Below are 17,204 nucleotides of genomic sequence, written 5' to 3'. Positions count from 1 at the left end.
ACCTCCACTAATATATAAAAAATATATCCTAAATTAACCTAAAAAAATAAAAATAAAAAGATGGCCACATCTTTCTTTTCTAGATAAGCCAACAAATCGGAATATAAAATATAAAACACTAATAATTTCAATCCTAATTAATTTCAACAAGAGGTAACTTCCCCACCCAATTTCATCAAAATATTGTAAGAAGGTTACACATTTGAAATCCCATACCATGCTCTCTATTGGATCTGGTGTCTCGAGTATAGTATATTCGTTTGTAAATTTGTAATTTTTTTCCAATAGATTGATTAATAAAATAAACTCATATACTTTGTATTATTATCCTCAAATGATTTTTGTACACAAAGTAAAATAGAAGAAAATATTTCTCATTGATTGTCTAATGTTTAATTAATACTAAGCGGTATTACCTGGTCAGATACAAAAAAACAACTTCTATTAGTAGACAAACTTAAACATGTCCTTAGTCTAATCGAAAATGAGCAAACCGATTGAAAGACTAATATGATGTGATGCAAGTCTGAAGGTCCAATTTTAGACCCATAGATGTGATGGGCTTATAGTACCTCAAGGCCCAACCAAGCTGTCAATTTTTGAGCTGAAAAGATTTGTTAACTTGTGACAAATATTTGTATGGGATCCATACATTTATGGATTAAGATGTCTTCATAGAGTTCGAAGATCTCTTAGCTTCGAAACAGTTTGAATCACTCGATTTTGAGTTTGAGAACTCAAGTTATGACTGTTTTAGTGAAGACTGCACTAGTAGAATTTCTAAATGGGATTATGATGTAAATTATGAGTTTCGAGCTTTTAATTCGAGTTTAAATCGTTTTGAGTTCGGGTTTTAGGCTTATTTTTTATTGTATATGAGTCCAATATTGTATTTATCAGCTCTTATTATGTTATTATTTTATCCCAAATTTTTTATAATTATGAAGTATTTTAAGTTATTTAGGAGTTTTATGTCGATAAGAAAGTTTAGTTTAAAACTACTTCTTGTTTAGGTTAATTAAAGTTCTAGTATACTTAAGAATTTTATTTAGATTTATTTAGCTAGCCTATATAAAGGTCTTTGCATTGTACACCGGAAATCAATTAATTATTATTTAGTTTCTCTTCGGGTTAATAAATTCTTTTTGAGTTTTTCTTTCAAGAATTTCTCTTGAGTTTTCTTTTAAAAGAGTATTAACAATTTTTTTTTAGATTGTGGAGGTCATATTCAAACTTTTTCTTGCCAAACTTTCTTTCTTGGAAGGGAAATTAGAGCCGCTTGAAGGTAATTATGGTTTCTTCTTGTTTTCAAAGCTTCTTAACATTTCTACATGCCATGTTCTATCTTTTACATCTATCTTTTTTCCCCTTATTTATTGTTCTAATATTTGATTTATCGTTCTATTTTATTTATCTTAGTTTTTAATTAATTGTTTTATCTAACTTGGATTTTATTGTGTTTTAGGTTGTGTCAAATCCAAGTTTCGTTCCAAACGTTTAGAGCCTTAAGTCAAATTCTTGACTTGAACAAATTTTACGATCCTCTTCCGCATTCATTTGTACTCTCATCCACACACTCATTCATTATCATTTAGTATCAGATTCTTAGGGGTTTTAGGTTTTTTTTGTGTTCTTATAAACTAATTTCCAGCAAATAGCCTCAAAACAAATTTTTTACCTAGAAAGTTTTCGGAAAAAAATATTTTTTCAAACAATATAAAATTTTACATACTATTTCTTGGAACTATTTTAGAAAATAAAAAATATTTCCTACAAAAAAGTGATCGAAAAAGTGAAAAAACCTAAAAATTAAAAATATTTCGTGGATTGAATTTTGTGTCAAAAATTTCTAGATCAAATATAAATTATTTGAGGATGCTCTAGTTTAAATTTTGTGATTTTTGGAAATTGGGAACACCTCGAATAAAGTTTGCGAAATTATTTTGCAATTTTTTAAGTTTTCGGGTTTCAGAGATTTTCATTGACTCTTAGCCTTGGTTTTTCATTTTTTTTTGCTTTTTATTATTCCTTTACGCACTCTAACGCTTTATTGTTTCTTGTGTTAGTAGGTTAAAGCGTGTTGCACATTCCTTCCTCCGTGCAGCACTATTATTTGTTGTCTAGCCGATTTTAGACTTATAGTGCTGCTAGGTTTGCTTTGTTAGTTTGATTCTAATACATTAAGATTAATTGATATAAACACTTTTATAAAACTCACAATATTAATTCATACCTCATAGAGAATTTAATTTTATTTCTGAGCGCATAAGGTGAGGTTTGCTTAATTTTTGTTTTGAGTGTTATGTTTTTCCAGGCTTTCAAAATGGCTTGTGACACTCATAATCATAAAAACCATAATGAGACACCATCTGAAGACAACGAACAAGATGTTACATTTGATAATATTATAGGGATGGTAATTTATTGACATCAACAATTGAACGAGTTACTTGATATAATTGAGGCCAATTTGACTAAGTTTTGAACGAAACAAAAAGGAAGCATTACTCAACTTGCCAATCAAGTTCAAATGCTAACTCAAGTTGTTGCTCGTTTGGAGACTTATTCAGGCCGACAATCTCATGCTAGTGGCAGTGATGATGATGGAGATGATCAACATCCTTGTATTCGTTCTAATACTAGTAAACGAGGATATTGTCACACTAATGAAACTTTGGCTACTCATGATTGTGGCTAGTCTTCTTTGGCTAAACCAAAGTTCTTAATTCCACAATTTCATGGAAAGAATGATCCCAAAGCATATTGTGAGGGAGAATAAATAATTGAACTTATGTTCCATTATTATAAATGCCCAGAAAAGGAAAAAGTCTCATTGGCGACCCCTGGATTTTCTGATTATGCATTGAGTTGGTGGATTCAACTTGGAATTAATCATCAAATAAACTAAAAAAGGGTAATTGCAAAAATGGGATGAGTTGAAACAAGTGATGCGAAAGTGTTATGTTCCTTCTCATTAGTACAGAGATATTAAAATGAAATTTTGACGCTATGTTCCAGTTAACCGATTAGTTGATGAGTACTTCAAGAAGAGATGGCCAAATGAAAAGAGGAGTACAACTGATCTCTTATCTGTTTTGAAATGTTATTGGTGTAGTTCAAAAGATCATGAGGGTATCTAATGTCTAATTAAATATCCAACTAAAGAAGAAAGTAAGTATGACTTCGTGCCTTCTATTAACTTTTACTCTAGTGGAAAAGAGATTTGTGATGACGAAATTTGTGAACAGGAAAAAGATGATAATGAGATTTTTTTCCTTCAATCTATGGAGTTAGATGATATAGAAACGTCATGTTCTCCCACTAAGATGCATTGCACTGAATTGAATATGGATAATACTTGTGAGGGGGATATGGGAAGTGAGGAGAAATCATGTGAAAAGAATGAGAGAAAAGAGACATTGAATGATAAAAGTATACTTGATGGTCTAAATTTGGTGAGTGAAAATCCATAAGAGGTAAAATTAGAGAGTTCTCAAATGGAAAAAGAAAATGAAAAGTGAGAAAATACTCTTACAACAGTTAGGAATGATTATGTTTTAACTAACATTAACTCAAATTTGTTTAGTGGTGTTTCTTTATTATCAGACTTCAAGAATCCATTGACGGGCTTCCAATTATATTACTCTACCATCGATAGACAATTTTACTTGTGGGAAAGAGGTAAGTTGAACATTGATAATTCTCCAAAGTTGCTGTAAGATACGAAAGGTAAGGAAACAATAGAATTGATTTAAGAAGGCATACATTGAATTTTTTGATAAGTGTGATACTGATTTTGTTTGTAAAATATTTCCTTACAACATGCTTTCTTGTTGGTCAAATTTCATTAAACCTTGGTCTAAAAGTTCAATTGATTTTATGAGTTTATCTAGATTTGTAAAGGTTAAAAGTAGTAATTTTGTTGTACTAGATAAGTTTCTTAAAGCATTTTATACATTTGCTCTTGCAACAACATTTTCTATCTTGACCTTTATCGATGAATTTTTACATAATCTTAACCTTCTTGATTTTTATAATTATGTGAATTTCTTGACAAATCGTTGGAAATTCTTATGGATGACCATGCATATGCAAAGAAAGTTACAGGTTATTTTTTTACTTGAACACTCATGTGCCTAATATTTATTTTTTTAGTGTTGATGGTTTATTTTTGAAAGAGAGGTAGTTGATCCAAGATGATTTGGGAGATCAAAACCATACCTTTGATCTTGGAAATAGTTTTGGTGCACAAGAAAGTTTAGCTAAGTATTTTTTTTCATTTTATTGTAATTAATTCTACTCTCTTTTCTATTTATGCAGCTAAAGATTCGAGGACAAATCTTCTTGAGGAAGGGGAGAATGATGTGAGTTTCAATGCCCACTTTTAGATGCATAGATGTGATGGGCTTACACTACCTCAAGGCCCAACCAAGGTGTCAATTTTCAAGCTGAAAAGATTAGTCAACTTGCGACAAATATTTGTATGGGATCCAAGCATTGATGGATTAAGATGACTACATAAATTTCGAAGGTCAATCTCTTAGCTTCAGAACGCACTTTGAATCACTCAATTTTGAGTTTGAGAACTCAAATGATGATTGTTTTAGTGAAGACTGCACGAGCAAAATTTTTGGACGTGATTATGATGAGAATTTTTGGGTTTGGGTTTTAGGCTTAATTTTTATTATATATGAGCCTAATATTGTATTTATTGCTCGTGTTATTTTAGTAGTATTTTATTTTGAATTTTTGATAATTATGAATTATTTTAAGTTATTTAGGAGTTTATGTCAACAAGAAAGTTCAGTTTAAAACTACTTCTTGTTTAGGTTAATTAGAATTCTAGTATACTTAAGAGTTTTTTTAGATTTATTTAGCTAGCCTATATAAAGGCCTTTACATTCAATTGATTGTTATTCAGTTTCTCTTTGAGTTAATAAATTCTCTTTGAGTTTTGCTTTCAAGAATTTCTCTTGAGTTTTCTTTTAGAAGAGTTTTAACAATCTTTTCAGATTGTGGCGGTCATCTTCAAACTTTTTGTTGCCAAGCTTTCTTTCATAGAAGGGAAATTAGAGCCGCTTGAAGGGAGTTGTGGACTCTTCTTGTTCCCAAGGCTTCTTAGGACTTCTAAATGCCACGTTCTATCTTTTACATCGATCTTTTTTTTTATTTTCTTCTTTATTGTTTTAATATTTGATTTATCATTCTATTTTATTTATCATAGTTTTTATTTAATTATTTTATCTGACTTGGATTCGATTGTGTTTCAAGTTGTGTCAAAATCTAAGTTTCGTTCCGGACGTCTAGAGCCTTAAGTCCAATTCGTGACTTGAACAAATTTTACAATCCTCTTCTGTATTCATCCTTACTCTCATCCATACACTCATTATTTATCATGTCATTTATCAAGTCAAATTGGGGAGATGCCTTGTCTTAGGCATTAGAGCAGATGAATCCTAGAAGATAGAGACATAGATGTAAGTGACTAAACTAACAATACATCAGACATGACCCAAGCGAAATAGATCTTGAATCTGTTTATGGATCTATTCACTTTTAACATTCATAGTGTGGCATACTTAAATCCTGAGTGGATGACGAACTTTGTATACATGAATTCTACACTTTGATGTAAGTAAAAGCTTGAGTTCGAATAGATAAGGAACCAAAAGCTGGTGCATCAGGTGCATGACTTTTGTAGTATGCAACGTCATACACAATAGTGGAGTTCATAGCTTGAGACATGGGTAAATGACATCCTTTCATTGGCATTACATGGTTGATGAAAAGTAAACATAGCCATAGGTCTTTTGTCTTTATGATGAATGACTTAATTACTATTCCATAGTAATTGACTTATCTTGAAGGAAGATGTAATGGTTACCATGAGATAAAATAGGATCATATTGACATAACAAATTTTATCCCAAAGAGATCAAGGATATCTTATAAGGGTAACACACTTATGACAAGGTCATTAGACGAGTACTGGGTAATTGCTTTCATAATGGTATGTCGTTGGGGAGAGCTCAGTCACGATACTATAGTGGAATGACTTTGTGGTCAAATAAGTTTATAATTAACTGAAGAAAAGTAAAAACTTAATTATAAACTATTTGAGTCCTAATTACATGTCTAATCCGTCCCTTCGCTAGCTCATTGAAACCAAAAATGAATGGCGAGTTTAAATAGAAATGAATAGAATGAAAAGGAAAACAGAAATGAAAAACATTTAGAAATGATTATTCTAACGCCCTCCACATGACTCGAGCCATCGGATTCTAGCTTCGAGTGTTACTTTTTAAAATAGACACGATCTAGACTCATCTATTCACTTATGTAAAGACAACTCATAAAATTTCTAAGTCTTTAGCTGAATGACCTCATTTTATTATTACTATGCAAATTCTTGTACAGTGTAATACTTCTTTCAGAACATGAATAATATCTAAAGTTTTTGCCTTATTTACAACATCATACAATCAGAGTATTATACTATGCGCAGACCTAACTTTTCCTTAAGGCTTATCTTGTACTTATACATTATGGCTAATAACATTCATAAGGTTCCCTCAGCCTTTCCGTTGGAGTAGACTATTCTTCCTCCCCAATCTTTCCTTTAGTCTTCCTGATATGCATATCAGCATGTACCGCCGCTTCCGTGGCATAGCCTTAGCATCGTCTCTCATCTCCCTTTGTTCTAATAGATCATATTGTAATAGCCTGTTTTTCAGTACTATTAGAAATAGTGGTTTTGGGACCACAATTCTTGTGACAGCCCAAAATTGACCCTAGCCGGGAAGTGGTTTCGGGACCGCTAAACCGAGTCACCGAAAGGTTTGAATGTGATGTTTATTGTCTAGAATATGTAATCATGAATGTGTAAAAATTTCAAGCTTCGATTTAGTCGATTGCATGTGAATTTAGTCAATAGGACTTATATGAGAAAATTTTAAAATGTGATAGGTCAATGCATGAGGACCTATTAGTGCATGTGGAAGAAAAAGGGGACTTGCATGTCAAATTCCCCCTCCCTAATATGTAGTGGCCGGCCATGCTATAGGTGGAAACATGTCTCCAACATGTTATGCTAGTGATGCATGTTAAGAAAAATAAAATAATAAGCATGGTGATTAAATAATGAAAGGAAGGGTGATGGAAAAAAAAAAGTACATGGTCTCACCCCCCCTTGTTGCCGTGAATTGAAGAAAGAAAAAAAAAAGAGTTCATTCTTGAACATCCTTGGCCGAATAGAGGAAAGAAAGGAAGGGGAAAAAGGCTTGAGAAAATCAGCTATGGTGGTTGTTAGACTAAGGTATGTTTGATGTTGTCTTTGAGATGCATGCATGTTTTAAATAGCCCATGTTTAAACCTTGAATCTTGTTGATAACATGAGCAATCGGTCATGAGAAAGGGTTCAAGGAATGGTTGTTGTTCATGTTATTTGGATGAGAAATGGTGAGTTTTGTTGTTTCATGTTAAAGTTAGGTGAATGATGATAGAGGAGTGTTTGAACTATAAAAAAAAAATAAATCGGCTACCTTGTTATGAGCTAGGGCCGAATGTGGGTTTGGTTGTGTTTGAATATTACATGCTTGGTAGAATGGTGGATGAAGGTGCCGAATGTATGTTGGATTGATAGAGTCTCCAAATTGATTTTTTTTGTGTGCATGCATGACCGAATATACGTGGTCACATGAGTAAGGAAATGAGTTATTTGATATGTGGTAAAAGTTAAGTACTAAATCGAAGGTTGCTAAAATTGCCATTTCTTAGCCGAATATGTGCTTGATCAATGAAGGAATTGTTGAAGAACATAGGTGAACTTGGTGAGGGCAATCGGCCTAGTGTATAAATGATATGAAGATTTTAGGAAATTGTTTTGGTTAGGTGTATGTATGATTAAGTATAATCGGCAATATACTTAAAGTGGGTACATGATATTACATTATAATTATTGAGCTTGAGTATATGGATATGTGTATATGTGGTCATATAATGACATCTTGGTTTGAAAATTTAATGATGTGTGATTGCCGAATGTGATAAATAAATTCATGTTATTGAGTTAAATATTGAATACTCTTATTTGTATTATTTAAGCTCAAGAACCTAAAGGAGAGGCGTCCAACAAGGGGAAATCGAAGGTCATCGAGTAGCCGACTCGGAATTATTTTACCCAACATAAAGTAAGTCATTGAGCATGTAGTGGGTAGTATTTCAAATGGTCATAATGTGTATGTATGGATGCTGATTGGAATGAATAAATATACATATATATATGCATGTACGTATGTGATGATGAAATTGTTGAATGAATGAAAAGAGGTAAGATGTACTGAGTTGTTGATCTCGGCACTAAACGTGCGGGATAACCATTTATGACCATGAGATTGGCGCTAAGTGCGCGGGATTAAATTGTACAGCACTAAGGGTGCGATTTGACTATGTTGCACTAAGTGTGCGAAATGAATATGATGCACTAAGTGTGCGAATTGACCATGCGGCACTAAGAGTGCGAGTCTGACTATGTAGCACTAAGTGTGCGATTTGATTACGTGGCACTAAGTGTGCGAGTTGATTATATAGCACTGAGTGTGCGGGCTCAATATACATTCGTGAATCATTATGGACACTATGTGTGCGACACTATTGAGTCGATCGCGGACAGCGGGTCGGGTAAGTGTCTTAAGTACGTGGCTAATAGGTGCTATGCTTATACTTGGTGTTGAGCTCGGTAAGTTCGAACCTATGTGACAAATATACTTGAAGTCACGTACATAAGTTTTATCGTAGGATGGGTGAAAGGCCGTATAGTCGTTTGATTGTAACGAAAATAAATCGATTTATGAGATTGCTTCAATGTCCTATTGATGAGCATATAGAATGTGAATGCATGAATTGATATGAAATTGAGTTGATAGGTTGGAGGAACTATGGTAGGATTCGGTATGGATGGAGTAAATTGTCTCGTTCCGTTTTGCTTCCTCTTGTGATAATGTTGTTGATAGATGGTAGTGCATTGCTTATGACTTACTGAGTTATAAACTCACTCGATGTTTCCTTGTCACCCACTATAGGTTGCTTGGACTCATCTATTTTTGCGGGGTCGGGCCGTCATTGAAGTCATCACACCGGATAGCAAGTTTTGGTACTTTCTTCTTAGTGTGTTTAGAAGATCATTTTGGCATGTATAAGCTAGTACGTTGTGTTTGAATTATGGCATGTAAACTTTAAGCCATGCGAAAATGGCACGAATGTTCGATTGAATTGGATCAAGGGTAGGCATGAAATGGACCTAGTTACTTTCGTAACAGATGCTGGCAGCAGCAGTGTCATGAGATTGAAAAATCACTAAAAATAGTAGGAGTGGAATTAATTGATGAATAAATTATGTAATCGAAGCTCGATGAGTCTGCTTTCATGAGGAAGTAACGAAAAGATCATATGGGCAGTATATTAAGAGATAATCAGATTTTAGTGGGACAGGGCCAGAACGGTTTCTGGATTCCCTGCTCCGACTTTGGAAATTCATTATAAATTAACCAGAGATAATTAGGGGTCGTACCATATATGTGCAGATTCCTCTCTGGGTCTAGTTTTCATAGAAACAAACGGCAACAGTATTGAAGCCCCGTGCAGGGAGATATCCCAGTCGTAATGGGCAAAGGTCAGTGTAGTCGACCCCTGCAACTTGGGGGACTTTGACTAATAAACTGTACTAATTGGCCCAACCAAAAATTCTAGAAAAAAATACATAGATGGGCACATGAGTCTAGTTTCTGGGAAAAATTACGAAACTGATTTTCGAGTTACGAAACTCAAGATATGATTTTTAAAATGACTAGTGCACAGATTGGGCAGTGTCTGGAAAATAAATTTTGTAAGGGGTTAAAGCCAGTTAACACCTCGTGTTCGACTCCGGTGTCGGTTTCGGGTTCGGGGTGTTACAATTCTGATGTGTTAGTCCATAAATATTAATTATTTAATATTTACGAGGTCCTTAGAGTCGTATTAAATTATAGTTAAGAAATTTTAACATTTAGTTAATCAATTAATGAAAAAAGACTAAATTGTAAAAGATATGAAAGTTAGATTTCTTTTAGTTAAAGGGGTAAATAGATAAAGAATATTGAAATGGAGGACCATTATGGTAATTAGACCATATTATATATAACAGGTGATGATGGCTTGGTTAGTTTGAAATTCTTATTAATTTTAAAGGTTATTTCAGTAATTTATTAATGTATTAAAAAAATCAAAAGATGAAAATGTATCATCTTTTTCATCTTTTTTCTTTTTGGCCAAATACTAGTGTTGGGGGAAAGCTTCAACCTTTGTTTGGTTTTGAGTCTTTTTATGTAAGCCATTTCTTGCCTATTTTTGATTTTTTTTTGAGATCGTTGTCTTGATATTTAGCTAGTTTAACGATTAATTTGAGAAATTGTCAAATGTTTAGAAATCCACCATTGATGAATTTTTATTGTGTTTATGTTAATTAAAAGATTGTTAAGTTTTTTTGTTAAATAGCACAATTATATAAAGTAAATTTTGTTAATTTAATTGTTAAAGGATTTAATTGTTAAAAATGTAAAATCTTAAGATCATATTGTAAAAATCATGTTAAATAGTGGGCGATTTTGAGATCTTAAAAATTTGGTTGGCTTGGGTTGTGCTTAAATAATATTAATTTTGTAATTTTTGGGTTTAGGGATTAAATTGTATAAAGTGTAAATGTTTGGGGTCAAATGTGCAAAATTGTAAATAAAAATTTATAAGTATTAAATTGAATAGTATATGAAATTGAGATTAACAATTGAAATAAAATTATATTATAGATTAAGAACAAGTTGATAACCAAGGAAAATGAAAGGTTGTGAAATAGTCCCTAGACTTTTTCCATCATTGTAGTTTAGCCTTTGTAAGTTGGTTCGATTTAGTTTAATTTAATTTTGTAATGTACATTGAATGTGAATTTGGTTGATGAAGTTTAATGCTAATTGGTATAATTGTTGAAACATTGTTTGTTGATGATATTTCTTAGGGTGGATGAACGTAGGATAGAGTACGATTGGCATGCCAATAGGTTATAGAGTGCATTGTACGAGATTGAGATGTAAATGGGTGATGATACCTAATTTACATTTATGCATTGAATATACCGATGTTCAAAATTTGTTGTGAACTATCGTATTATATTACAGTGATTCTGATGTGTTACTGGGGGCGTATGTATAGCCTTCAGGCTTGGCACTTAGTGCCCAAGTGTGTTTATGGAGGGATGTTACCCTATGGGCTAGGCACTTGGTGCTAAGGCCTGTTTTCGGTTGGTTTACTTTATTTGAGCTCTTGGTGTGTTTCGGGTGGATAACTGGGTACTGTTATATCATTTATCGGGAAACATTTCCAGTGTTAAATATCTTGTTCATGAATTCCTATTAGCATTATGGCCTGAAATGAATGATCTTGTATGTTTATATTCAAATGAAATTCAAACTCGTTTGTGTATAACTCACCTGTTACGGATTATGGTTGACAGGAAGCATCATCTATTAATCTTGTTATTTAAGTTTTTGTGTTATTTTGGTAAGCTTATTTGTTTAAATTGTCAAACTTACTAAGTTTTACAAAAGCTTACTTGTGTTATTTGTCTTAATTTTTTTGTAGATAGCATTTCATGGAAATTGAGCGATCGGATCAAGTCGAAGAAATCACACTATCTGGATATCTTTTGGTGGTTTTGAACATTTACTCTTGGTTATATGGCATGTAATAGGTATAATGTAAATATGTGTTTGGTGTTGAATTTATGCATTTGTTCATTTTGATATGTTTATATGGTTGTTGTATAAAGTAAGTTATTATGGTAGTTTTGGTAAGTTGAATGCTAGTTAAGCCTATATATGTGAAGTGATGATGAACATGCCTAATATGAATATGTTTTAAAGGAATGTGGTTGATATGGAGAATGTATAAATAATACAAGAATGTAATGGTTAAAACTGAATGGTTTGTTTTGTACTTATTGAATTATGGTGTCAATGAGGACACATTGGTTAGACACTTAGGATGGATGCTTCAACATGTTTTGAGCTTGTTTAATCGTGTTTTGAGTAGGTCCAATTGATGGTAACCGGGTTTCTTGTTGTCCAAGTAATTTCAGTATGGTAAACTTGAATTTGAAGGCAAATTTTGGAGCACACAGCCTGGGACACGGGCTGTCGCACGACCGTGTGTCACACACGGTACTGCGTCATTTTTATCTTAGGTGCAGGTTTTACACGGTCTGAGACACGACCGTGTGTCTCAATTTGGTATGTTACACAATCTGACACATAGCCTATGACACGGTCGTGTGTCCATAATTCGAATATACACACGATTTGGAACACGGCGTATGACATGACTATGTGACCCTATTTCAAATATTCACACGGGCGGACACAAAGGCTGAGACATGACCATGAGCCCATTCTTTGAGTACTCACATGGTATTGGTTGTGTCACACGGCTTGCCCACATGGGCGTGACCCCTGTTTTTCAATTTTTCCCAGATTTTTCTAATTTGTTTAAAATGACCCCTAATTTTCTCAAATTGTTTTTAGGGCCCTGTAGGCTTGGTTTAAAGTCCATAAATGTAATTCTTCCTTGATTCGTGTGAATTATTGAATGTTATAAGATAATTTGTATATTTGTTTCCATTTGAAAGTAAATATTCTGAATTGTTCTGTAATATCATAACTCTAATCCGATGATGGAGATGGGTTAAGGGTGTTACACCTACAATCAGAGGCATCTGTAATAAGTTCACAAGAACTTAGTGAGGCATCAGCATACATACATTCGTCAATATATACATATAACATGCATACAACATCATGACACTAATCCATACAAATCACACATAAAACATCACAATATACTTCATAGAATCAGACAGACACTCGTCAACTTCAGTTCAGAACAAGTATTGTATCTTTACTTACCTACTCTCTCATATTAAACATTCTTACCTTAATCAATGTCATTCGGCTTACTTATAGGTTTGTCTGATAACTCACTCTTTCTATAGAGTTTGCCACTTTGGCGTTGCCTTTGAATTCTTGTCCCGAGATCATTTCACGAACTACGCCATTAAGGCATACACTCCACTTCAGATATCTTCCCTTGTCTTTGGAAGTTGCATACACATGCTTCATCAATAGATAGCCACTAAGGCATGCATTTGCATTCAAACAATCTTCACCATAAAGGATCACATGTAATAGAAACAGCCATAAGGCTTCCTTATATAACGATTTTTTCCACGATGGCTCACATATAAAAGAATAGTCACAAAGGCTCACATATCACAAGTTCCCGCCACAAGGGCTTACATATAATAGATCGGCCACCAAGGCTCACATATACCAAGTTACTACCACAAGGGCTCGTATATCATATTCTGCCACAAAGACTCACATACAACAAGTTACGCCACAAAGGCTCACATATATAGGAACAACTATAAAGGCTTCAATAGAACAACCACAAAGTCTTTAACATATCAGTAACTTGGTGTTTTCAATGATAGAGATTAGCCTACACTTATTATCATGAGCTTTTCCCCTCATCGTCTGGTACTCACCCAACCATCCACCACATGACATACTCAAATGTGGTCTTTGTTTGTCATATGATGCCATAGCAATATGGCTAGGCCTTACACTATTTGGACTTTCTATACCTCATATGATACCATAACCCCAAACTAGGTCTTACACGGTATGGACTCTATATACCTATTGTTGGGAAATGTGTTCATATTGTAGTAAACATGTAATTGTTTTCTATGTATTTGAACGATGAATAAATAAATAAAGTTGATTTCATATGTCATTATTCTGTCTTTTATATTTCTGTCTTTCATATTTTACATGAATAGCGAAATTGTGACAAACAAATATTAACTCATTGATTATGTAAGTTCAAACTGATGATACGTGACACTGTAAGAACGTTTACGTTTCGAGAAAGACAACTTAATTTAGTAGATAATCTAAACGAGTTCGTAATCTCGTAAAAGAATCAAAGTGAGCATTTGATCCAAATACTTAGAAGTATTATTATGTCATCTACAATTCCATTTGGGAAGATGTTGACTCCACAGGTAGAGACATAAATGTATTCATTAAAAGAATGATACATTGAACTGGACCCAAGTTTAAATTTGTTTGTGAATTAATTCACTTGTGATGTTCATGGTGTGATTTACCTAAATCTTGAGCTCGTCACTGACCATGCGTATGTAACTCATATTCTTTGATATAAGTGGAGGCTCATGTTCTAAAGATGATCAAGCCCATAGCTGGTATGTTGGGTAAATGACTTGTGTATGGCATTACTTTACTAGCAATAATGGAATTCATAGCTTCATTAAAGAGTTAACGATACCCTCTCATTGGCATCGTATGGATTGATAAATATAGAACGTGGCCATGGGTTGCATGTTCTCCAACAAGCAATTTATCTCAGTCATTTGTTGATGGTGATCATATTAATCATTAAGAAAACACAATGGTGACAATGAGATAAAATAAGATTGTATTGAGTGAACGAATTTAACTCAAAGGAATCAAGGATATCATATGAGGGTAACACATGACGAGGTCATTGGACAAAGTAGTTGGATAAATTGCTTTCATAAAGAGTATACAATATAGAGTTTTCAATCATGGAGTATTGATTCCATGTTTAAGTAATTGCAAATTATTGGAACGATGTTTCTGAACAAAATTGCAATTACTAGAGCATAATTGTATATGTCTGATTGGTCCATCTGCTAGCTCAACAAAAGCTCGATCGGACTGCATTTGAATCAGAAAAAATTCTATGACTTTGGAAATAAGAGTCGATTTATTTGATGTGCAATTAAATTAGGTGGTCGTGAGAATTGTTCAACTAGAGACTTTGAAAGAACTTTCTTGAAAAATTAATTTGGAAAATCTAAGTGATTTTTGAGAAAATTAATTTTGATGAAGAAAAATTAAATTAATCAAATTAATTACAATTAATATTATATTTTTGGAAATTAATTTTCAAGTTAGACAATTTGTCCATTGGGTAATTAAATTTGAAAATTGGACCTGAGATAGAAAATTGAGCTCGATAACGAAAACCCAAAACTAGTCGAACTGGGCCCAATACATGAAACTGGACCAATGATCCAACTGGTGGCTATACCAGACCGGTCGGGTCGTCACTGACCCGGACCGAATCGGTAACAGTCGAACTGACTTGAGGTGTTATGAGGGTGTCACACCTGCAAAGCCAGACACGGCGATGCCGACGACTGCGATGACGATATTTCGATGGCCGGTGGATGGTCAACTACAACGGTTCTCCGGTGGTTGAGCAGTGGAATAATTTCACTCCTACTGGAACTCCACCATAGAATTTGATTTCAAATTAACTATTAAAAAATAATATTATTTTAATAGATTTAATATTAAATTGAATTTAATATTTATATTAATAGTATTTTATTAATTTAATTTTAAAGTGATTATCTTAATTTTTTTTGCTATAATGATTAAATATTTATCTTGTATATAAATATTCTATTATTTTAATAAGATTTAATATTAAATTTAATCTAATATTTATCTTGATTAATTTAAGGGTTAAATATAAAATTAGTACTTGAACTTATCCATTTCTCCTAGGTTGGTACCTATGGTATTTTTTGTCCCAGATTAGTACCTAAACTTTTTTACCGTCCACTAGTTTGGTACCTGAGCCTAATGCCATTTAAATTTTGCTGACGTGGCAGCGCTGGCGAATCGCACGCCGCCACGTGTCACATATGAGAACCCTATTTGACCCCCTTTTTATTAGCTGCTGGCCTGACCCTTTTTTAACAAAAGAATTAAAGGCAACATTAATTAATATTTGAAAAATAAGAAAGAATTAAAAGCTTAACATCGGGCTTTGAATCGTTTGGCGAAAAATTTATTGATTCTTTATCTGAAAGAAAACTATTAGGGTTTTTTTTGTTAAAGATCAATAGCCAGATAATAGTTATTAAGAATCCCATATTTAACATTGATTCTTCATCTGAGAAATCATTTTGATTCAATTTGTTTGAAAGAAAACCCTGAATTTGTTTGAAACCTTTCACAATCTCAGAACCCTTTCGATTACCCACCCATCTGTCTGAAAAAAAACCTTATTTCATCATCGAGTAGTTATCCCCTTCGATTACCTAGCTATATTTTGTAGTACTCGAATCAAGATTGCCATATTTTGACCATTGATTACAAGTATTTCACTCTATTTTTTTGGGTTATTGTCACATTCCAAAAATTAGGTTGGTAGAAATTGGGTTAATGAACCGAGAATGGTCACATAAGAATTTTTTTTAGATGACCTTAGCACATTTGATAATAAATAAATATTAATTATAGTGATTGAGTAGTGGTGGAGCTGTCCTTGATGATCTGAGTTCGAATCCATCCCCTCTCGATAATTTCTATTTGGTGCAAATTTGTTTTAAAACCTTAACAAAAGGTTATCCGATGTCTTTAAATATTTTCTGATAAAATGATAACAAGCAAATGAGTGGTTAAGTTCTTAGTTATTTTCTTAAAGGTCTTAGGTTTAAGTTTCCTCATTAAAATCCTTTAAATTGTTTTTTTTTTGCAATTATCCCCATGTGCTTAATGTGCCTTGCCATCCACCCTATACATGTCATACGTAAGAGATTCTTTCCATCTTTTATGAGTCAAACTTACCTTATGAAGATGAAATATGATCCCCTTTTCACTCCTTATCTCCCTATCTTGCCTTTTCTTCCATTTTTTACCTTGTGCAAGGTACATTGAACCTAGACTAGGTTGACTACTTTTTGCTATCCATCCTCCCATTCTCCTCCCCATTTCCTTTCATTTTTTTCTATTTTGTTTAGCTCTCAACGTCCCCATTTTCTTCCAACCTTCCTAGTTGTGCACCACCAATACCTCACCGTCGAACCACCATCGACCATTTCTCCCCTCTCCTTTTCTCTCCAAACGCCGCCCCAAGTACCGCCTCCTCCACCGTGACAACCACCGCGCACCACTATGATTTATCTTTTCTCCTCCGCCCTTTTTCTTTTATTTTCTTCTCCACCCTTTGTTAGTGTGCAAATCCCTTTGGCTTTTTTTCCCTACACCCTTCGTCATATC

Source organism: Gossypium hirsutum, chromosome D11, assembly GCF_007990345.1.
Source record: "Gossypium hirsutum isolate 1008001.06 chromosome D11, Gossypium_hirsutum_v2.1, whole genome shotgun sequence".
Classification (NCBI taxonomy): Eukaryota; Viridiplantae; Streptophyta; class Magnoliopsida; order Malvales; family Malvaceae; genus Gossypium; species Gossypium hirsutum.
Note: the sequence above shows the minus strand (reverse complement) of the source record.